The 25,105-nt window shown below is 36.2% G+C and overlaps 1 long non-coding RNA gene across 4 annotated transcripts in view; it reads right to left on the bottom strand.

The window, feature by feature from the left end:
- The window catches only part of LOC137587460 (uncharacterized), a 104,329-nt gene that overhangs the window by 25,433 nt on the left and 53,791 nt on the right, over positions 1 to 25,105 (bottom strand). Inside the window, exon 3 of one of the 4 annotated variants that reach the window (XR_011033929.1) lies at positions 1,249 to 1,449. The exons of 1 other annotated variant lie outside the window; for it this stretch is intronic. This is a non-coding gene — a long non-coding RNA (uncharacterized lncRNA). Of the gene's footprint in view, positions 1 to 1,240; positions 1,450 to 8,401; positions 8,511 to 25,105 lie in introns of all 4 variants that reach the window. 2 more of the 4 variants (XR_011033930.1, XR_011033931.1) reach the window with 2 other exon arrangements.

Genomic DNA, 25,105 nt, shown 5'->3' on the forward strand with positions numbered 1-25,105 from the left:
GTTTATTATCAGGTGTCGTCGCTTTTCAATCATTTTGTAAGGAAAATTGTTTTAATTGCCAAGCGGAAAGAAAGCTTACCGCAACAACAATTTGCCCAATAATTTGTCAATCAGGCATGAAACCTACAAAAAAAAAAAAAAAACACAAACACATATAACCTAGAGAGAGAGAGAGAGAGGAAGAAAAAAACGTACTACAAATTATTGCAATGCCAAGGCTTCTCCCTGCTCCTATCGCCGTCTTTTGGTCCTCTTCTCCATCACCACGGGGCAGCAAATCCTCGTCGTTTTGGGTTATTGTTATAAAGCTTTAGATTTTATGACCACCTTGGCAGTCAGTTGTCAGGCATAGTAAAGTTGCATAACTGCAGTTTAGAGCACGCGACATTTTATAGCAAGTTTACGGTCAATGGAGATGGCTGGAGCAGCCAGCCAACAGCCAACCATCCAACCAGCCGACCAGCCGACTGACTCTATGGGAGTTTCTGCAACAAACTAAGCAAAACCCAAAACCCAAACCCAACATTTTCCATGTACAACCAAACGAAACTGTAGATGAACAGAATTGCGATAAGCCTTGTGAATTATGATTAGATGATCGTCATATATACACTACATAAGGCATTGGAAGTTGGAGAAGAACTCTAAGAAGAGACCACAAAGCAGTTCGATTTGATGGACTAGTGAAAAACTTATTCAAATAATAACTAATTACACAAAAATATGAAAATAGCCAATAAACAACAAGATACAAGAAAGATACATAAATTGCTCACTAACAAAGCAAATTGAAAAGTTCAAAAAACTTTTTCTGACCATATTGAAAGGATAAATTCATTTTACCCTTATTAACCATTATATACTTTTGATAAAGTCTCTCTAAATTTTATCATTTGTACATAGGACAATATATAATATATATATAATCTGTAATATAGAAAAAGTACTTTCTAATACAATATGTTCTCTCTTGATGTTAACAAAACATTTTTGAAGAAGTCAATTCTGTAATGTAAGAATTTTTGATTTTCAGAATTGAGATTTATCTAATTATTCTACTTAATTTAGAATATAGGAAAAATATAGTATATAAACATTATAAATAGAATCACTCGGTTTTTATCGACTGCACACACAATTCTTGGCTTTTATCAGCCACATTTTCGACGCTTGGCTGCATTCTCTTTCCATTTTCTAGTTCTGTTTTTAGACAAAGTTCTTGAGGAGTAATTATTATTACCTGCTTACCTGCCATGGGATGGATAGTGGATAGACTTTTGGCGGAGCCTATGTGGCTGTCCGTCTGTCTTTGAGTAATTAAGTAAGTCAAAGCAATGAGCATGGCAAGTGCTCAACTTTAGACGAAACAAAATCAGAATCCGAATCCAAATCATCAGCAGAGACCAGAAGAGCAGGGTAAGGTACTGGTAGGGTGCTGCTGCTGGTGGGCTGGAAGGTGGCAAAAAAAAAAACTGAAACTAAAATAAAGAAAAATGTTATATAATTTAAGTTTTATTTTCTTTTATGATTTATGATGCTTGAAAGATAAAGTTCCTAAAGCTGTTGTTAACTGCGGCTGTCAATAGCAACTAAAAGTTGTCTGTCGTGCCACAACTCATCCTCATCATTATCATTATCACCATTATGAGCATCACGATCATCATTATGATCATTGTCATGATCATAATTATGATTTGTCTACCTTTGGTGTCAATGCTCTGTAGCGGTGAATTTTTGCCTTAATTCTTTTATCTTTTTTTTTTTTGTTTTTTGCCTTTATAGTTGTCAATTTTGCTTGCACATTACGCATACGCTCTGTGTGCCCTCAAATCAGCAAGAAAAAACACAAAAAAAATGTTGCCCAAAAGGCATTTCTTGTTCATCATCTTCTCTCTGGTTGCTTCTTCTTATTTTTGTGTTTTTGGCTATAATTTCATAGAATGTCAGAGCAGAGAGAGAGGAGCCAAAAAGGGGGCAACACTCCAATCCATGAAGAACTGATTGTATGCAGTGCCCAGACTCCAGACTCCAGACCCCAGACGCCAACTTCCCAAGTTTTTAAGTTCCCAAAGACCAAGTTCATTTTGTACGTAGATATTGCATTGCATTTTCTTTCAGTTGCTTTCAGTTTTCGCTTTGATGCTCGCCGACATTTCGCATAAATCAATACACAACTGCAAGCGAAGTCAACTGAAGCTGGCGGCCGAGACGCAACAACAATACGACGCAGCAACAACGCAGAAGAAATTTACTTCTCAAAATGTAAGTAAAACTTATTTAGAGAATAATTATCATAATTAACATGAAATAAAACTATTTATCAACTTAAGCTTGTTTTTTTGACTATCCCTAAGTCTTATCGATATGAACTCTGCCAATGATGGTCTCAATTCTATTGTCTTTCTTCTGCAAACCTGTATGCCCTAAAACATTGTTTAAAATATTAAATATTAAAGGGCAGTTTACCCTTTGAGTTTAGGGTTTTGCTAAGCTTAACCATTTTCTTTTACTTCAAACAATTGTAATCCCTTTGTATATGAAACCATAAACCAAACTATATAAGGCACACAGCTGATATTCACGCCCTCAAGTTTTATTATTGAATAAGTTAATACATTAAGGGATTTGCTTAATCCATGTCTCTGATGTTTTGATTAGATTGAAAGGCGACCAACATAAACTGTTTGGTTAATTTAATCAAATAAAATGCATTTGGACATTTTCGGTTTAATCTGATTAAAAAAGAATTTCTCACAAAGATCTTTTCTTTGCTCGCTACGAATTCCATAAATTTTAATTAACAAAACAAAAAGCAAAATCAAAGCAAACGAAATGAAATGAAATAAAATAAAAAAAAAAGAAATGCAATGATAAAAAAACAAATCTTATCAAATTATTGAAAACAAAAAAAAAAAAAAAAACGCAAGAGAAAAAAAATTTAAATAATTATGTGGAAGTCTTGAAGATACTTTTTCTCCCTTTCTCTCTTGTGTGTGTGTTTATGTGTGTTTGTGTGGCTTTCCTTCTTCTTTTTTTGTTTTTTCCTTTGCTTTTTGTTTCAATATAGAAGCTACCGTTAGGAAAAACGAACTCATCAGCGCAGCCGGCGGTGGCGGCGTCAACCAACAGCAGCAGCGGCGAAGCTCGCTTTGGAAAACATTAATTAAATTAATTAACCAACTCGTGCCAAGAATTTTCATACAACAACAATAACAATACTAGTCTCTATCAACCCACCTTTAAGACAACCTCAACTTGGGCTGGCTGGCTGCTGCTGCTGCTGCTTGCTGCACGCCAAAAAAATTTTGTTGAATAGCTGCCGACGCTGACGCTCACGTTGACGCCGTTGCCGCCGTCGTCGTGGCCGTCGCCGCTTGGAAACGCATAATTAATGCGCTCAGTGCGCAGAACCAGATTAAAGTGCGACCAGGCAAGGCGCGGAGGTGCCAGATGCTTCAGGTGCTTCTTTCCGAGGTGTATTTGGGGGTACACATGGTCATGTTAGTGCTACTTATTCTTGGCGTGCCAAGTCATCCATCCATCCATTTATCCATTCATCCACCTCAAAGACAAGAACCCACACAAGCCACACACAAAGCCAATTGTTATACATTTCGTCTTCTAGAATTTTAGTATCTCAATGATACAAAGGTCTCGAAGGAAGGATAAAAGTGTCTTAAAACATTCATTAAATATTTCAATTGTTTGAATTGAACATCCATCGAATAAAACTAATAACAATTATGCATTATTTAGTGCTTATCTAGTACTAATTCATCCATTCTATGATTAGACAATCGACATTCGACTCGAAACCTTTTTCTCAGTCATTCATTCTCCAAAGAACATATGTATGTTTGAAGTCTCATTCATATGAGTGTACTTCGAATATATTCAAACGGCTGAGCCTAACCCAACCTAATCATTGATAACTAAGTGTAACCGATGTTTTGAATTCATTCAAGCAGCGCCTTGTAAGTATTCGAACAGCATTCAAGAACTTATTACAATGAATAATGTTAAAAATAAGTAAAAAGACCTTAAGACATTTAAGTTTAATATTTTATACATTTATTTAAAACTTGAAAGTTCAGTTGTAACTCTTCAATAAATAAGGCATATATTCAGTTCCATGAATATTCAATTTTTCAGTATTCCCATACGTTTTTATCCTCAAAACTTTTTGGGATAAACATTTGACCAGAAAAACTTCCTGTTTACCTAATATTATTTATCGATTACAGTTATTTCTTTAAACAATTGAAACACGGCCATATCCAATTCATCTGTATCATTTCGATCTCTATCTTCAAAATGTTCAATCTTTATCTTCACCATTTCTTTGACTCTTCATGGTAAAAAGGAGGGTGGATGGTGAGGGGAGAGAGGAACAAACACGTGCCACTGAGAGAAAGATATTCGACAATTGATTGCCTTGATTGAATTGAAAGTGAACAATCAATGTGAATAAATCGCTGACAAAGACAGGCATACGGACAAACAAACAAACAGAAAGAGAGACACACAAAACTGACGAAGAGACAGACAGACTTACGGACGAATGGGCAAAGTGTGTAAAGTGTTAAAGATAAAGTGGCGCTTAATTGCGACCGATTAATGAGGCAAGAATTTTAACAAATCGATGAAGAGAGATGCCCCCAAGGGAATGCCGCGTTGCTACTGGTGTGTGTGTGTGTGTGTGTTGTTCAAATCGGGCAGGTGTCAAGTGTCATGTGTCAAATGTCAAATCAAAAGGCAAAAGTTTAACGGTTTCGCTAGTTTCACAAAAAAAAGAAACAAACCGAAAAATTCAAAAAAGAAAAAGCTAAAGGAAAACCAAAAAAAAAAAAAAAAAAAAAACGAAACTTAAAAATGCCGCCGGCCAAGTGGCCAACGAACTCAATAAACTTCATGGGCAATTGGAAGGTCGCTGAAAAATCGCAACAACAATATTAATAACAACCCCAGCAAGAACAACAACAGCAACAACAAAGAAGCACCAAAAATTAAAAATTATAAAACAACAACCAGAAGTCAAGTGCATTTAAAGTCTCTGTAAATTAAATGATTTTCTCTTTAGATAAACTCGAATTGCATTATGTTTAAATACAAATCCAACGACTACAAGATACTCTTTAAAGTGTAATCCAACAAATTGGTACGATTCAATCGACTAGGCAAAGCTACTTTAGGCAAACGAATAAAAATAGGTTAATGGAACTAATACTATGCGAAATTAAGTTAATATTTAATTGAATAATAATAGAAATCCTTTATTCTAAAAGATATATTTTCAACTGCCTTTAAAACAAACAGATGAACAGATGATAAATGAAATGATATTAATAACAAACAAACGAAGTTTAAAAATTGAATTGCCTTAAAAACATAATGCCCGTTAAATATCATATATTTAAAAGGCTAACAAACTAAGTTCCTGTTATTGATAAAACCCAGCAAAGCAAAGAAATATTCAAGAAGATTCAACTGCGCTCAAAGTTCGGCTTTGACTCATTGTCGGCTTGACATAATTTTCCAGAAAAAGGCAAAAGGGGCGGGTTGAAAAATTCGGAGAATAGAGGGGATAGGAACGGAAGTGACCAACAAAATGTATATATATACACTACATACATATATGTATGCATTGGTATTGACTGACTATTGGTATTGACTGACTGTCCGGTCTAGTCTGGTGGTGGGCTTTAGTCTGTTGGCTGTCTATACATTAATATGGAGAACCCATCAACAGGCACTTGTCATAAATGGTGTGTTAACTTCCGATTAGTAAGTAGCCGTATGAATTTGGCAGACGGCAACAGCAACAACAACAACAACAATAATAATAAATCAATTATGGGAACTCTAAAGAATAAAGAGTGGAGCAACAACAACAACAACAGAAGGGGGAGTCGCGGTATGAAATGAGGCCCATTGGGTGTATGGGGTAAGTTCAGTTCTCTGACTTGACAAGCAACTTGGATGAGCAGCATGACAATTGCCACCTGTGGCGGCCCAAAGACAAAACATTTTGAAGGAAATCCCATTAATGACAAAATCAATAAATATAAACTCAATTTTTGTGGTTTTTTGTTTTGCTTTTTGGTTATACAAAATGCATAAATAATATGTAAATAAACCACACAAAGTGCCGTTAAGTTAAGTGTGTCTTGTTATTGTTGTTGTTGTTGTTGTTGTCATCAGTTTCTCAAGACAATATCAATTAAAGTCCATCCAATTCTACCAAACATAAACAATAACTTAATAAATTGCTTAATAAAATGCTCACAAAACAAACTCAACGGGTGGCTATCAAATTTTCTATTGGGCCAAAAAGAAAAGAGAAGAGAGTTAAGGAGAGTGAGATTTGGATATTGATTTCTGATCTTTGAATTCCATTCTCCAATTTGTCGGAGCGTGTAAGAAATTGATTTGCCACATAAATCAAATATTTCTAAACCAAATGCAACTTTATTGAACCGAAAGAAATAAAAACAAAAACAATCGTAATAATTTTTCTTTTTTGAAAGAGAAGAGATAAGAGATTTTATAATAAAAAGAAACTTAATTTGATTATTGAATTTGCTGTAAATTGTTCTGCATGATTAAAAAACTTTTAAGATTTTAAACTAGAATTACTTAACTTAAAAACCATACTAGAGAAACTTCGGAAACTTCAATGCTACAACCAGTTGGGAATTATAACGCGACACAGCAAAGCAGTGATAGCAAAAGTGTTTCTGGCTATAAGAGATTGCTAAAAAAAAATGAGTCATACAATTGAGTTATGCCCTAGTTCTGGACAGACATTCATTTATCCTAGTCAATCTTAAGCGAATCTACTAATATTTATGGCTGGAATTCCTAGATATCCCATTGTTCTAACGATTGTTTGCACAAAACGATTTAAGTAGCTCGATCTAATCACGATTTCTAATACATATTTAATGTGATTAGGTAAGTTGTGAAGTCATAATAGATATATGAGGTTATCGAACGGATTATGCAATTTCTCAGTTTTTCTTAGTCCGGAAAACTTCAATTTAAATAAAGTGGAAAGATGCATTGATATAATGAAACTCTTTGCCGTTAAATTAATCATAATGATAGAATTATGCTGGAATCGAATGAGCAATTATATTAAAAATTGCAAAGGTGTCGCCACTCATTTGATTGGTCTGGGCAAATGCATCATCCACAGCAACAACATCATTAGCAGCGGCAATAGCAATAGCAACAGCAACAGCAGAAACAACTGCAATCAATTTAAATAATTTTCTATAATTAAAGTATTAAATCGGCAAATAAGCTCAATGAATCAATATCAATGAATGACAAGAATTTCAAACTCAAGTCACGATTAATTTGTGACTCACAGACAACAAAGTCAATCTCCGAACCGAAAGAAAAGTGTGAACTATGCATAAATTTTCAGCATTGCCACACCCACACCCACATTAAATATGTATATAAACTTATTCATGGGTTAACCTTTCTTGTTAATACTATTTTTTTTGCCCCTTTCAACATTTTGAGTCATAAATGACAACATGTTAACTGATAGAACTGTTTGGTAGTTAGACAAACTTGTTATATTATTGATGTTATCCTACAAACGAATCAATCAACTGGAGAATAGATTCTAATTATACTTATTCAAGTGCTTGAAGAAACCTATTTTAGACAAGTATTTAAGCAAATCTCTAAAGAAAATGCTATATTTATTGTTTAAAGGAGGCAGTGAAAGGCTAAAGCCCTTGGCTGATGATTAAGGGTCTAAAATGGGCTGCGGATTGCTCTGGGTTTTCGTATAAACACAGGACCCAACACGATGTCATTTAGCCATATAATGCATCGCATCTCATTTCATCTCATCTCTCAACTGTCTTTAATGGTTTAATGATTGGTGGGAAGGGAGGTATTCTGTTAACGATAACTTGAAAGCCATAAACATTTATGCTTTTGCCCATAAAGATTGATCAGCTTCTCAGGGTTCTTGGGGCAATTGGGCATACATATTTTAATATTTACTTATTTTCGTTTCTTTTATGAAAGGAAGCAGATTAAAATGGATTCTGTGTCTGTCTGGCTGCCTGTCGGTCTGCTGTCTCACATTGTTATTCATGTTATACGCGAACACCAACCCAAAAGCCATATCACGTTGCATTCTGAATTGTAGAGCGGTCACCTGCACTGCACTGGCGTGCTTACAAGTATCTATAATAACCACATCAGTTTAACCATTCCTTCAGATTCTTTACATATACACCTCCATACGCCCTGACAATCCACAACTAAAACCAAATTGCCCATTCATCCGGTCTAGCGGTATGAGGCAAGGAAAAGCCTTGGCGCGTGCATCGCCATCGATAAACCTAAAAAAACAAATTGTCAATGTGCTTACAATTTAGGCGAATTCTTTTTTTTTTTCTCTCTTTTTTGTTGAGTCAAATCTGGGGTGGAGCTCCCTCCAGTGGATTGTGCTGCTTTTTTCTAATTGAAAATTCTAAATGCTGAAATGAAAAACCGAAATAGATATGCATAGTAAGTACTTATTGATACTCCAGTTCGATGGGCAATTTACATTTTCACAGTGCACAAAGCGAAAAAGAGGCAAATGCCGTTGCATCGCGTTGCACTGTGGGGCAAATTGGTCATTAAAAACAAAAAACCAAACCGAACACAAAAAATAAAGGATAAATTAAAATTAATTCGCATTCCAAACACTGTGACCATAAATCCAAATTAATTGGTAATTCAATAAGCAAGCAAGTTTTACAAGAAATAAATACTCATCCTGAGAGCGAAAGAGAGATACATACAGTGGACAGCAAAGTAAAGGGAACAAGAGATATACAACATATCTGATTACTTATCATCCGAAAAAAGAGAGGAACATTTGAAAATGTTTAATTTAACGGCATGTCTATAGAAAATTGTTAAAATTCACACAATCTCTTTCACATTTGAGACTCTCTATTGAGAGAAGAGGTTAAGGATTAGGCAAGTTTTGTCTATACAAGAAAGGTAAACACTCCTCAAATGATAAGGTTTAGATTTGTTGTGTGGAATTTTCTTATAATTTGCACACCACAGTTGCCTGTGCCTTAAACTGTTTTCAATTGCAAATTCTAAATTCAATTAGATTTTCAGTTGACCACAACAACGTCACGTGTCTGTGACGCATGGATCTCTTCCGTCTGTCCCAATCAGCAATATCAACGCCCTCTTCTTTGCCCTGACGCTGTCGATTGTTGTTGAAGTAACTGGCACACTTGAGTTCAATCAAATGCCATAGCAGGTGACGTTGCTATCAATTGAAATTGCGCAAAGCAGAAGCAAAAATTAACCCAACCAACCAACCATCAGAAGCAGCAGCAGCCTCAACTGCAGGCAAATGCTTCGATTTAAGCCATTTGCATAAATTTCACTTGCATGGACCCACCAGGCACCACCACACACAAATTCAAGACATACTATGTATGTATGTATATATGTACATACATGCAGATGCCAAAATGCGTAATGCCCCCCTAGAGTTAGATTTAGACTTGGCACTTGGCACTTGGCACTGACTGTTGGCTGTTGCCTGATATTGCTGATGTTCTTGCAGTTAGCTGGTGAGCTTTCATGTCATAAACAATGATTAGGCTCTGCTTCTGGTGGTGTTTGTGGTGTATTAAAACGGTTTCCATGTTTGCCTTGACTCAATGCTGCCTGATGCTGCCTACTGCCAGATGATGATAATGATGACCATGATCATCCTGATCCGATGTTGCTGCTGCTGTTGGCCACTTAATTGAAATTGCATTATAAATTAATTAGACAAGTATGGCAAAAGTGGCTCACAACTGTACTTGCCAGTTTAGCACACTCAGTAAGCAAAGAGTATCTATAAAGTCAGTGAGAAGAAGCTTAATAATCAATTCAATGATCAAAGTAAATGACTGCCACTGTATTAGTTCGATGAAAAGCTTAAAAATGGAAGTTAATTTATATCAAATGAGGTATAGTCTTTAAGCCTAAAACAATTTTATGTATGTACAATTTATTTGATTTCAATTTTTACTCTCCAAAACCAATAAAGTTTTTTTTTTTTTTTTTTGGTAAATAAATACTATTATAAATCTGCTTCATTTATTTTCTTAATGGTCCAATAGTAGACACTTGCATTAGACATTGCCAGAGAGTATTTAGTTTTTAGTTTAATACCATACACAAGAAGCATTAAATTGCATTTCTTTTTTTAATTTTTAGAGGAGCAAAAGGAGGGTTTAAGCCTTTTCATATCGCACTAGCTAATTATGTTTATATCATGAACTAAAGGACAAATGTATTTTATTTATTCTCAAGTATAAAGCACACTAGACACCAAGGTTCCATCTTTGATTTGCTAGACATAAAGACATCCATGTCTAGCAATCAAATGGACAATCAATTGCAAAAGAATCTCTTTTTATGTCACTTAAAGTTCCATAACGAATTTGATCACCTTAATGGAAAAATTGTTTTTTTTTTTATTGTATTTCCCAGAAAATATATAATTCTATTTGGTTAGGGATAATCGTCTCATTATGGCCGCCATTCAACCCAACATTTAAAGGCATTGGCTCCCATTGTGCCTAGCCATAAGGTGAAATATTTGCCGATAAGCATGTCAAATCGGAATATGTATATATTTAGTATTGAGGCGACATCAAAAAAGAAAAAAAAAAAAAACATAATAATAATAATTATTAATAAAAGACAATAGGTTAAGAGCTCTTCAGCTGGCAAGCAAAACAAATTTCTGTCTATAATTAAAACATTTGAATTCTTTTCATTGTTTCAGTGTCTCTGTCTCTCACTCTCTAGAGACTTTTTCTGTCGCCTTGTGTTGATGAAGAAAAACAAATCATGTCAGAGATCAACTAAAAACAATAAGCGCCAATAAGCAGACAAAGCAAATGTGCAGTTAACTTAACGGTGAAGCGTGAAGAAAAACATAAATAAAGTATCAACCAGAAAGAAAAAACAAAATAGAAAGATTTTTGTTTTTGGAAACAAGTTGCCACAAGAAGAAGAAGAAGCTTTGGCCTCAACCTCCCCATCCACATATGCGTGTAGTAGTAGTTTAGATCGCTCCAATGGACTTCAAGAGACCGGGTCCGCCCCTTACCTATCATCTGGCATGGCATTCGGGCCAATCGATTTCGTTTTTCAACATGACACATGAACTCCGGCCGGCTACTACTACCACTACTACTACCACTACTACTACTACTGATCGTCGGCGATCGGCAATCGTAGTCGATCAACAATCGTTGGGGGCAGAGTTAAGTTTGTATGAACTTAAAGTACCGTTGGGACGTCTTTTTTGGGAGAGATAAAAACCAAGTCTCGTATCTGTGACCCCTTCTTCCCTTCCTGTCTGCTTGATTCACCTGTCGTCTGAGTGTTTAGCTTCTGCCTTTTGTCACCAAAACGTAAAAGATATATATACTCGTGTAAGTTGTGGTATATCTATATACAAACATATATTTCGAATGTGCTGCTCTCGGACCTTTTGTTCACTTTGTGTTTTGTCTTTTTGTTTTATTTGATCTTTTTGGTTTTTTTTTTTTGTCTTTTTCTGTTGTTTTCTTTGGGGCGGCAATCTGTTCGTTGACATTTTCTATACCCAACAAAAATATATACATATTTATTTGGGTGTGTGTGTGTGGAGTTTTTTATTTTGCTGCATTACTTACAATATTTTTGAAACTCATCTCTTTATTTCTGTATTGTGTCTGTCTCGTAAGCCTCTCTCGTTTTTGCCAACATTTTATTTTTAACCATGTCTTTTGTGTGTCTATTTTTTTAAATTATATCATCGATTTGAACGGACTTATGAATACCGACAACTATGTCTAATCCGGGGGGATTTGGAAATTGCTTTCATTTGCGAAAAAGACAAATCTATTTTTGGATTTTTTTTTTTTTTTTTTTTTTTGTATTGTCAACAATCTTTTTTGTATGCAAACAGCCTAAACAAGGTGACTGGCCCGTGTGGATCTATAATATCGGTCAGACAGACAGACAAAATATCTAGAGAGGCCAAGGAACGGATAATGGAGAGAGCCATTAACTTTCTTTTCAATGAGGAAAGTTCTTTAAATTATGCCAAAATTGGTTGCATAACTCTTTTTGTCTCTTATTGAATATTATTTCTCCTTTTTCAAAGAAAGGATTTTAAAATGATAATAAAGAAATAAATCACCAGAGATGAATAGAAAGTTTTCACCTGTATAGATTGTTCTTTAATTGCTTTAGTCATTTGTAGATATAATTCACTTATAAACAATTGCAAAAGTTAACTAATTTATTTAAACAAATAGCATATTTCTTGCATATAATTGGACTGGCTTCAATTGGCTTGACTTGGCTTGGCTTGGCTTGGCTTGATGGTGTGAATGGCTAATCTGTTCGGTTATATCTGCATCTATCAAGATTTATCGTTTCGATCTTCTTGTTAGCAGCAACACAAGCATCAGACAGCTTTAGCCAGCTGCATTAATTAAGAGGTAAAAGCCACGACTGACATCTAAAAACTAAATCCAGAAAACAACTTGTAGATTGCATAACGTAGATACGATGATAAAGTTATAAAACGGAGCATTTCCGATTAAGTTGATTGTCGAAAATTTGCAAACAAATGAAATATTTCAGCAATGTGATTTAATGGAGCCCGGCGGAGCAAGCTCTAGCGCCATTGCCATTGCCATGGCCAATGCCGGCCGTGGACTAGCTAGCCTTGGTAGCTCTTGATAATTACAAACGCCGGCGGGTCGGATAAAGGCAGCATCAGCAATGGCAGCAATAGCAGTTAGAAGAAGATCAGGCAGGCTGGCTGGCAGCTGCCAGGTAGGCACCGGGTAGCCCCGATTTGTTGGCCACCTGTTTTTGGCATCCATTAGCTTTGGTTGCGCCCCGGACAAGCTGCATGCTGTATACTACTGCATGTGGCATGCAACGCCTTCTTAATGGCATTTGGAAATTTGTCAATCGTTCTTGGGCCGTACCGGGGAGTTGCCAATGTTTTGTTGGCGGAAGTGTAAAAAAAAATTGCACAAAAAAAGCGGTTCTCGAGCCACACATTGGTAACCGATCTAACGAAGCAATTAATTTGGCATGGCACGTTCCCCGGCCTCTACCTTCCGCCTTCTGCCGGCTCGTGCACTCCTTTTCTCGCTTGTTGGCTCTCTCTCTCTGTCTAGCTGGCACCTCCTCAACCATTTTTACTGCAATTTGAGTTGATGTTGCTGCTAAGTGCTGCCATTGCCACCGGCCTGGCATCTCCCAGACATCATTTAAATGACGAATTGAGAGACTTGAATCCAGTGGAGAGTTAACCAGTTCAGCCACGACACGCGCCAACCATCATTTCATCCATATATTGACAGGTGCCGCTGCTGCTAGCAACATGTTGCCAGGCTAATCTTAGCAACATGTTGCCAAATAATTAGAAATTGATTTTTTAGCGGTTTTTTTTAGCCATTTCTTTTTTGCCATGACCAAATAAAGTTATGCAATTCTTTGTTTCAATGTTCTGACAATGGAAACTGATCGAAAAGTACCAATAAAAATCATCACAAATCACTTCATATCGTAATTTCAATTGAAAAGTCTTCACAGATTTTTAGAACTGCTATTAAAAACAAAAAAAAAAAAATGCGTTACCAAAGGCAATAAAGTTCCATTATCGATACCAAGAAATATTACTCATACGACATGTATGCTTAGTGAGAATTGACTGCAATAACATATGCAAATTTATGGAGAAATTTAATAAAAACTGACTATCTATCTATCAATTACGTCTTTTATAATTGTGTGGCAAATTTTAGGGTAGAATTGCTTTTAGAATTTAATGTTTTTTCTGTATATAGAATCTGTCTACACTCAAATCGAAGTTAGATAGTATATAAGTTTGGACTTGAACAAGATAAACAAAGACAACTTTATGGACATTCCGCAACCAAACGCACACACACTCACTCACACACACACACACACTTTTATAGATGTTTGGCTTGTATAGCTGTACTATGAGTACAATCATGTTTTTGGGCAATGACAATGACATTGCCCAAGCATTAGGCTTATGTATATGGGAGGGGATTGGAGATTCCCCCCGCTTTCACCCCTGTCCATTGCCCACCAAACAACCGACCATAAGTTGTTGGTTGTTGGTCGTTGCTGTTGCCGACTTGTTTGCTTTTCTTTTGAGGCGGCGGTGTTAATTGTCATAAAACGAAACGATCCATACGAATATGTATACCTATTTATATATATGTATATAGTAGCAATGGGAATTGAAATGAATGAAGAGAAGAAAGGAGTTGAGCATTGATGCGGGGGAAGGCATGCCACTTGGCACATGTTTGGCATGTTGTTCAATTTGAATGCATTACAACATGCTTTGGCAAATGTTCTTCACCTCTCACTCCCTATCTCTATCGGTCTCTCACTCTCTCTCTTTCTAGTTTTGGCCAGTATGGCTCTTTGGTCTGAGCTTGAGTCTGAGTCTTGGTCTGTGCTTTACGGCATCATTATGCTAATAGGCAATTGTGCATTGTGTGTATAGTATTTGTTACTTTTTTTCGTTTCTCTCTCTTTCTTTCTTTCCACTGTCGAGCATTTGGGATCCAAAACTATAATGTTCGATTAATGTACAACATTTACAGTTTTCATTTGTTATTTATTTCATTCATATGGACACGCATATTCGATTAGCATATTCACAAAATATTATCAAATTTATTTAAATTCATTTTGACCCAAATTCTTGGGTGAATATGTGAAATTCTAACTTGTTGTTAAGTTATTGAAATGAAATCCTTTTGCATAGCATACAATCTACAGGTATTATGGGGCGGGGGGAGAGGTATCCCCACTAACATAAAGCAAGGTATCAAGGCTGGCAGCATCAAACAAAGAAGAACCCAAAAGAAAGGCAAAGAGAAAAAAACAAAAACATTCTAAAAAGGAAAATGGAAGTTGAGCAAAACTGAAAACTGGTTTCTCCCTTTTCCTTTTCAAATACAGTTGCTTTCCAGCGAAACGACGAAGGCAAGAACTTGATTCTGGCAGGGGTGTGGGCTTTTGGGGAGGTTGGCCGAGGGGGAGCGGACCATAAGGTGAGGACAAGGTATGGAGGTTTGCCAAAAGAGGCAAAGATAAAAAAAACAACAACAAATTCGGCATGGAATGTCTGGAGAACCATAAAAAAAGGGCATAGACAGAGATTGATTCTTCTCCCGCCTCTCTCTCTCTCTCTCTCTCTATCTTTCTATCCTCTACATTTTTCTCTTTCTCTCTACCCATTTCTTGTTCTTGTGTACGTTATTGTTATGTAGGCGTGTTCAAAAATATTTGAAAATTGCATTTCAGTTTTGCTGTTTTTACTTTATGTATGTGTATTTTCCTTTGGTTTCTGCGGTCGGTGCTGGTTCCTGGTTCCTGGCTTCGCCTTTTCTAATTTCAATGATTTACGATCAGTGAACTGAACCGCCGATATTATGTATAAGACTGACCATTAAAGGCAGAAGATGCTTGTCCGAATTTAAGCATCATTATTTCGAGTATGAATTTTGAGTCTCAGTTCGAGTTCGAGTCCAAGTCCCATGACCTGCCTGAACTTATCTTAATGACTTTTTATTAACTACCTTTTTGATGTATGTAGCTTTTTTTCCTTTTTCACAATTCCTTCTAATAAAGTTGCTCTGATAGCTTCTGTTTTTTTCATGTGTTTTAGATGTCTAATTTGATTTTGCGACACTTGATTGGCTTTGCTTTCTTTCAATTAGTTGCCACAATTAAATTGGAAATTTTATTGGTATTTCTTGACATTAATTACTCCAATTTGCTTCAAATACAATTAAGAAAAAAAAATGGGTTGTTTTTCATAATTTAAGCAGATACATTATAAAGGATATGGCATGAAGTTGTCTTATCTATGCAAATTCATTTGCTTCCCCAAATCTATTATGGAAAATTCAAAGCAAATGGTTTATTTGAATAATTTCTCTTATTGATTTTAATTAGATTTTCTTGCTAGTTTTTTAATGCGGTTTTCTTTCATTTTTGTTCGCCGATTGGCATTCAAGACATTTGCTACAATTTATTTCAACTATTCGCCGCATCCATTAGAGAGCGCACAGAGAGCTGTCAATTAGGCTGGCCAAATCTCTAATTAGCATAGTTGCTGCCGCTCGAGACAAGGCCAAGTAGTTATCCCGAAACTGAAGAAGAACCGGAGCAATAAACAAAGACATCGATGGCCCGTAGGCCATTTGCGGCCTTTGTAAATTAGATGCAGGCCCATAAATAATAATTCGATGGCAAATGCAAAGTGGAAAAGCAAATACTTGCCATAGCGACAAATGCCTAACAGCGGGGTGGGCAAAGAGGCAACAGGACAACCATCCAGCCAGATGGAGGTGGCGTGCCGCACATTTGCCCAGAAACCCAGAGCAATCAATAATCCAGAAATCCACATATAGCAGTAGCCAATAAATAAACAAACAACAAAAAAAAAAAAAACACGCAAAATAAGAAATAAATAAAATAAAAACCTGTTCAGCCAAACGGCCAACATTAGGAGTTGGAACTGCTAAAAACTGGAGTTTGGAGCTAAAGCACTGGTCATCCTTTGGGCTCAAATAGAATAGTTAGAACAGAATAAATGCAAACTGCAGTTGCCTTACCCTGTACAAGAAAATGCTTTCGGTTAAGTTTTGGTAATTCTCAACTAGTTTTAGCTTTAAATATATGATAGGGAAGTTGGAATCTAAAGTTGGAGTAATACAACTTGGTGGATCTGAAGATTTGAAACAAAAGTAACCAACAACAAATCATTAGATTGTGATTAAACTAAACTAATTGTCATATGCATTGTATGTGTTTAATATTGAAAACTTTTCCTTGAATTTTCCAACTCTTATCAAACTTCCTTTGCACAACAAAAAAGGGGGAAAAGTCCTTATATACCCTTTGAATATGCAAAGGCTACCCTATATAGTAGAGTATATACATACATACACACAACTATATTCTTTTGGGTATAAAAATAGCAAACAAGTCAGGGCCAGTATAGCAGCGCCAGTTCAAGGAGACACGAAGACGAAACACACACATACTATATAGAGGAATGTGTGTAGATATATACATACATATATCGGTAGGTAGGTAGGTAGGTAGGTATAGGTATCGGCTTTCAATGCTCCTATAGAAGCTAAGAAATTCCTGTTTGTATATCTCTTTCTCTATCACTCTCTCCCTCTCTCTCTTTCTCTCTTCTTAGTTTGCTCTCCCTCTGCATTAGAAGTGTTTCTTCTTGGCTTTGCTTGACTTTGATTGAAAAAAAAAAAATATCAAAGAAGTTAAATTCGGCTATGCCGAAGTTTATATACCCTTGCAGTCCTTGACAATAATAATTTCACATGTTCAAAATTTGTTTTCTGCAACTCAATTCATTAATATACAAACAAAACAATTTTACTCTTCATACTATGTACAATTTGTTCTTCTTCTTCCCTCATTCCCTAAGCAAAGCAACGCACGCATACACATACAGTTTATGTAGCGTTGCGTCTGTGTGTGTATGCATGTGCTCTGTTGATTTGATGATGACGTAGTAGGCAGCAAGCAGAGCTGCCGGCAGCGATTGAACCGATTTATATAGACTGTAACTTGTGTTCTATTTATCCGATCAGGGTCAAATTTTGGGATCTGAGATTTTATATCTAATTCTATTATATTGGTAAATTTCATGGGGATACTCCAATTTTTGCAAAAATTTTTGTTCCAGAGTTATATGATATAGTAGTCCGATCCCAAAGATTTTCATACTTTATCTCACCCGGGTAAAAAAAAAGCTCCAAAAAAAAATTTCATCCCGATAGCTCTTAAGATGGCTGAGTAAAACGCGTACGCACCGACGGACAGACGGACAGACGGACAGACGGACATGGCTATATCGACTTAGCTTCTCATGCTGATCAAGAATATATATACTTTATGGGGTCGGAAACGTCTCCTTCTGTGCGTTACAAACATCTGACCAATTTTATAATACCCTCTGCAAGGGTATAAAAAAGAAACAGAACCCAAAGAAGAATCTGCCACAGCCAGCGAGATTGGTGGGGTGCAACAAGAAGGAGGTGAAAAAGAAAAATTATTATAATAAAAATAATAGTAAACCGGAATTTCCTGATCCTGTTGTCTGTTGTCTGTGGTCTGGCGTCTTCGTCTTCGTCGCCGTTGTCGTCGTTGTGGTCGTCCCCACCAACTTTGATTCCTTAAAGTCCGTTCGCCATAGTCGGCGCAGATGTTTATCGGTTCTTCTCGTCGTCATCGTCGTCGTCATCGGCATCGTGATCGTGGTCATCTTCGGCTCCAACTCCCATTTCCTATGTAAGGCATTGGGTTTGAATTAAGTTTGGTTTTAGTTTTGGTCTTGGACGTGGCTTTGGGACGACTCCTGCCCCTTTTTTATACATACATATATGTATGTATATATATACATATATGTGTTTTTTTGGCTTGCGCATTGCTTGGATAGTTCTACTCGATTTGATAGCCACACAGCTGTTGCTCCTGGTTGCCAGTTTGCTGCTGATTTTGATTGCTTTTCGCATTTTTTATTTGCAAAATTCTAGTTGCATCTGCCGACTGCTGCCTTATGTTTCTGATTTGATGCCAGGAAGAACCAAAAGACAACATCCCAGGCAAACAGGCAGACTGGCGGCCAGGCAGGTCTCAAAATAAATTTATTACCATCTATAGCTATGGCAATTAATACGATTATCATACAGATTAATTGGCAATATGCAATGCAATTAATGCACAACGACTACCGACATCGTCAACAGCATCGTCGTTCGGTGCAGACACTGAATCATAATTCGTCTCATCTTTCTATTTGAATTGATCAGAATTAATAGAAATGTTTATTTCAGAATCTAATTTCATTTAAGCCCATGAACTCAAGAATAATATGCAAAATCAACTCTAAATATTTCCTATTGTTTAAAATATTGTTATGGGATCAATTATTTAACCTAATGGGATATTTTGTCTAGCTCTATCTATAAATGTCTTGAAAATCAGCAATTTCTCATATGCCATTTAATATATTTTCATGTATCTAAATGCATAATTCTCTTTCTAACCTCAGCAAAGTGGAATGAATCTATTTTTTTGTATGTTTTATTGTGGTTTGATCCTGTAAAGGTATTTCAGAAATGCCAATGACATGATGAGTGACTTATTGATATTAGATCAAGTTCAGTTTTGCTACTAAAAGTTCAGCTTAAAAACATGGATACAAAAGAAACTTGTGACTGCAGCTCACGTACGCAATTGTCGTTGATGATTGTTAAGAATTGAAATAGAATAAAACTAAAGAAAAATGGAGATAAAATGGCAGAAGAGCAAAATACCAAAGACGACATTGACAATGCACGAGTTAAATAAAGGCGAGACATAGAGGAGCAAGCCAAGGCAAAGCTAGGCAAGGCAAGGCAGGTCCATAGATTCATTCAGGCTCTGGCTGAGACAATTCCAATTCCACGAAAGTGATTGATTACAATCGAAATGCAATGCAAGGCAAAAGGCGATCAATTAAAACGACTGATGATGATCAATTATCGGCAAAGATGAAGCAGCAGCAGCAGCAACATCAGTAGAAGACACTGCTGCAGCAAGTCATGCTGCTGCAACAACCACACTTGATACAAAGTTAAAGCCAACATGTCTATGATGATCATGATGACTGTGATGATAATGAAGACCAGTCATCATCATCCTTCTCATCGTCATCGTCAGCATCATCGTCTGTGTCTTCGTCTTCGTCATTGTTTTTATTGATGTTGTTGTTGGTGTTGTTGTTGCCGTTGCTGCCACTTGTCATTGTGACAGTTGTTGTTATTATTGTTGTTATTGCTTTTGCTGAAACAATTTTAACACATCATAAAGCAGCTTAAAGTGTTCTGTCTTTTGATCTGGTTGGATGGTGTCATTACATAACTAGCCGAACCGACACACTGAGTGACTGACTGACTGACTGACTAGCAGTGACTGCATGCATTTTGTAGACCGTTTGGGTCAAGGAACTTTTCACATTACCAAGCCATACGGAATTCAACATAATTCACTTAAACAAATCGCATAATCTTCTCTCTTTTCTTCTCTCTATTTCTGTCTGTCTGTTTGTTGTTCTTTGTGTGTGGCAACAACAAAGGCGGCAAAAACAGAAATCATACAAAATCATTTAACCTATTGAACTTGCTATAAATATTTTCAAAGTAATCACAGAATACCTCACATATTTTTTAATAAAGGAAAGTTTAAAAGTAAGACAGATATTACATAAAGGACAAAAGTTTTCAAGACTTTATTAGAAAACTAAAGGAAATTTCCCGAAGTTCCAGTTATGAGTGGTTAACTAGTTTATTAAAGAAAAATTTGATTACTTTTCTCTACCTAGAATTGTATATCTATAAGCCTATGGACAATATATTGGATACAAAATATAAATTTAATCTTACCTTTTTCATTTTTTTGATACTTGATTCAAATGGAAACTGTTAGAATTGTCCAACCAAAGAGTAAACTCACAGGAGATCTCTTCATGAGGCTTGTTATCATATCTTTGACCTAGTCTAATCAGTATTAAAACCAAATCTAATCTAATATGTTCAATAATATTCACATATCAATCTAAAGTGGTCCATCAAAAGTTGTAAATTTTTTAATAGAATCCACTCTGTTAATCTTTGACTTGTCATAAAAATGCCTAGAATTAAAGTGGAAAATTGTCCAGCACGAACATTCAATGCGATTAACGATAGAGATTTTATGGCAAATGAGACTAATTAGTCTAATTGTGAGTCACTCAACAATTTTGTTTATGATTTCTTATCAAAATGGTTGGCATCAAAAGTTTCAATATTATTTTATGATGTTTTTTTGACCTTCCTATAGTTCTCTCTTTCACACAAGTTCAGTGTCTTTCACTGTGTGTGTGCGTGTGTGTGGTTTATTTTTGTCTGCCTGTGTTTTATTTTATTTATTTTTTTTTTTTGTGGTAAGCAATAAATCAATAATTTGTTAAAAGGCGCTAGATTGTCGCTTTTTTGCTCTTGTGAAAGCAAGTTTGTTGCCTAAGTCTTTTGTTTGAAGGAAATTCAATGGCAACATTTTGACAATAAATCATCTTTGATATTTTTTTTTTCTGCTTCTTCTTCTTTTTCATCTTTTTCTCTGTGCGTTGTGCTCGCATTTTGAAAGTCTTTAAATGTGTGTTTGATGATTTTCATAAGCAATTTTGTGAAAGGAATCTGAAGTCATATGCAAATTACATTTTTGTATAGTCGGTAAGAGGGAGAGCTGTTGTTGTTGTTATTGTTGTTGCTGCTGGTGCTGCTGATGCTGTCGTTGTTGTTAATATTGATGTTTCTGTTGTACAACAACAACAACAACATCCCCAATCACATCCTCAATCCATCGAGAATGGATCTTCTCATATGGATAAAACTTGGGGCAAACGATTTGTCTTTCAATTGGCTAGTTGAAAGATTTGACTTGGTAAATGGAGAAGAGCCGCTAGCCAATTGACACTTGAGGCGTTGGCCAGACTAAGAGCGATAGAGAGAGAGAGAGAGATAGAGAGAGAAAGATTAGAGACGAAGGAAAGAAAGATTTCAACAGCAGCAGCTGTTTGACTGTTGGTCATGGCTTGTGGCAATTTATAAACGAAATAAATTCAATTGACTTGTTTGCCGCAGCATTTACAGTTGGCAACAATTGCAGCAATGCCATAAATCGTTAACCAAGAGCAGCTCCAAACCCAATACCAAATACCCCGGTTCAACTTAGCTTTAGCTCTGCGTAACAATAAATTTTCAATGCAAACAAGTTGGAATCGTCGTCGTCGTCGTCGACGTTGTTGTTGTTGTCTCCGGTCGCCGGTCTGGGGTCTACTGTCTCCTCTCCCAAAACTCCAGCAGCAACATCAGCAGCAGCAGCATTTGTTATTTGAATTTCGAAAATTATGGCCACAAATTTGTTTTATTGCCAAAGTCAAGGCGTGCAATCATTAAATGCAACAGCATGCGGTCTTCAGTTGAGTTCAGTTCAGTTCCAGGCACCTGGACAACGACAAACCAAAAGCATAAACCAAATCTGCTCACATCCAAAGTACGCTTTTGCTCTCGGCATTTGCTCTCCACTTTGAATTATGCCTTGGACTAAAAGCGTTTCAACTAACTTAAATATGAGCACATCATTAGCCTAAAATTGTTAGTTTGTTCAATTCCTCTTCACCTCCTCACCAACTCACACACACACACACACCCTGCAGAGTTGCTGTTGTTTCTTACACGGATTCGTAGTTTGGTTTGCTGATGCTGATGCAGCTGCAACAGTTTTGGATGCTGCTGCTGTTGCTTCAATGCTTTAATCCAATACAGAGTTGTGCATCATAATGTCTGATTAACACGTGCGCAAATTATAAGATTTTATGCATTAGCCACAGATATCAGCAGACTGTAGATAGAATGAGACAACTACAGACAGAAAGAGAAAAAGAAAAGGAGAGCCTGAGATAAAAGCAAAAATGTTCAACTTGCCGCACACTCATCATTTCATTGCCAAGAACCAAAGCATTATGGACAATGTTTATGCATATGTTGCACGCACACTTTGGACACCTGGGGATACCTGAGAGACCTGAGAACATGTAGAGAGAGAGAGAGAGATAGAGCACTCACATTGCATTGAACACTTTATTAGTACCGGCAAAGTTATGTTCTTCGTCTTCGTCTCAAACCCTGAGTCTTTCTATCTCTTTCTAACTTTATGCTCCCCCGCAAAAAAATGGTCTTCAACTTTGTATGCTTCGTGCAATTTGGCTTTGTGATAGAGCCATATAAATCTAGAACTCATTCCGAGTTGGGGGCGTGTCCCCATCCCAATAATATATGACCTATATACTATATAACATTGTATGTATTTACTGTTAGACAATTTAGACGTCAACATTTTCATGTCTGATGCCACATTAAAGCTCAAGTTATTAGTGACTAAAGTTAGTTAGAACTAACTATATCTACTAACTATGGCATCCTTTTTCGACATTTGTATATAGGGAAACATAATAATCCATAAAAATCGCTTTTACTTTGATCCTCTGTGAACAAGTTTATTCATTGATGGCCACTAAAACGAACATGTATGACAGTTTCATTGAAGGCGATCGTTGGATTCATTTAGCCTACCTACAACTTCTAGACATGGAGACAAAATGTTTAAAGAGATAAATAAACTGTAACACGCCCACACTTGAACAACAAAGAAAATAAATATAAAAAAAGCACACACAAAAAACCACACACACACGCACAATTTTTGAACGTGATTACTTCCTACAACAACTTCTTCTACAACTACTGCTGCTGACATTGTCTGATCGGCCAGTCCATCGACTGGACTTGGACTTGGTTGGCCAATAAAATGGAGGGCAGTAGAGGCAACCGCACATGAACATGAATTGTTGCTGTTGTTGGTTGCTATCGTTTCCCTCTTTCGTTTTTTATATAGTTTTTTGTTGTTGCTATTTTCAATTACTTGATCCGCAAAAAAAAAACCAAAGAACTCAACAAAAAGCAAAATGTGGTGCGCGTGTTTGGTGGCGTTGCGTGTCTCTTGGCATGTGTCCACGCGAAATTGATATCGAACATAATTTTAGCAAAAGCCAAATACACACACACACACACACACACACACACAAACAAGCAGACATAGACGTATGTTTGTTTGTAAAAAGGAAATGGCTGAAAAATGCTAACAAGATTTGCGCGATCCGCCTGCCAAGCAACCTCTGGCTTGATGATGATGACAAGGCTGCAAGGTTACAAGTTTTTCCAGATCGCTTAGAGGCCAGGCAGAGGCCGAGCAACCAACATATACACACAACAACTGCCTAAGAATTGCAACAGCAGCAACAGCAGAACAACAACAACAACCACACAGAGCTCCAGTGACTATGACTTTGACTATGCAACGAGTCGTTTTGGATTTGTTGTTTGAAGTTCAGCTGAGTTGTTGCAACCTCTAACCGCCTTCGAGTCGATCTATAGAACAAAAAAACACTAAACAGCTCGTAAACACTTTGGCTTTATCGCCTGGAAGTTCTTTCATTTGTTGTTGTTGTTGCTGTTACCTGATAACGTGCCGCAGACAATTGCCAATTGTTGCCTGTTATTTTTTCATGTTGCCTGTTATAGATTTCGGTCATGTTCAATATCAATTTGATGTTTAAATTTGCGCTACAACAACTAGAGCAACAACAACAACAACAACATGACACAAACATCAAATTAAATTAGCCACTCTAACAAGCTACGATTAAAGCCAACAAACACAAAAACAAAAAAAACAACAAACTTTATTTTTCATCCAATTAAACGTCTTAGCCCAGTTGTGATACAAACTCAAATGTAGTTTTGCTTATAAAGTTCTTTGTAGATTACCTTGTCAAGGTCAAAATGTTTGGCATTTCAATTGTAATGCAAAGTGTTTTAAATATCCTTTTTAAATCCCTTTTAAAATATTAACAAATTATCTAAACTAAAGTAGATTGATTTAAATGAAACGTAATAAAGAAAAAACACTGACTAACGGCTAGAGGTTTGTCAGCTATTTTTATAGCGTATACGCAGGGTATGCCAACACTTTTAATAACTCAAAAAATTCAAATTTTAATTGGATAGATATAGAAATTAGTCAACAATTGGATAGATATAGAAATAAGCCAACAATTTTGACCTACGACCTATGTTAATTTCAAATATCTTTGGCTTTGATCCCATACAATGCAATATCCATTTATTTCTAATGAATCGAAAATATACCATCACCAAAGATAGTGACTAACTTAAGTAGACAGGACATGTATGTAGTTAAATAGTGAATAAATGATAATCCATAACTTAAACTCTGCGAGTAATCAAAAACAGAGAGATAAAAACCCAATTAGATGGTAAAACTCCTTTGAGAAGTTTTTACCAACTAAAAGCAAGGACAT

Source organism: Drosophila tropicalis, unplaced genomic scaffold (genome assembly GCF_018151085.1).
Source record: "Drosophila tropicalis isolate 14030-0801.00 unplaced genomic scaffold, ASM1815108v1 contig_158, whole genome shotgun sequence".
In the NCBI taxonomy this organism is placed as follows: Eukaryota; Metazoa; Arthropoda; class Insecta; order Diptera; family Drosophilidae; genus Drosophila; species Drosophila tropicalis.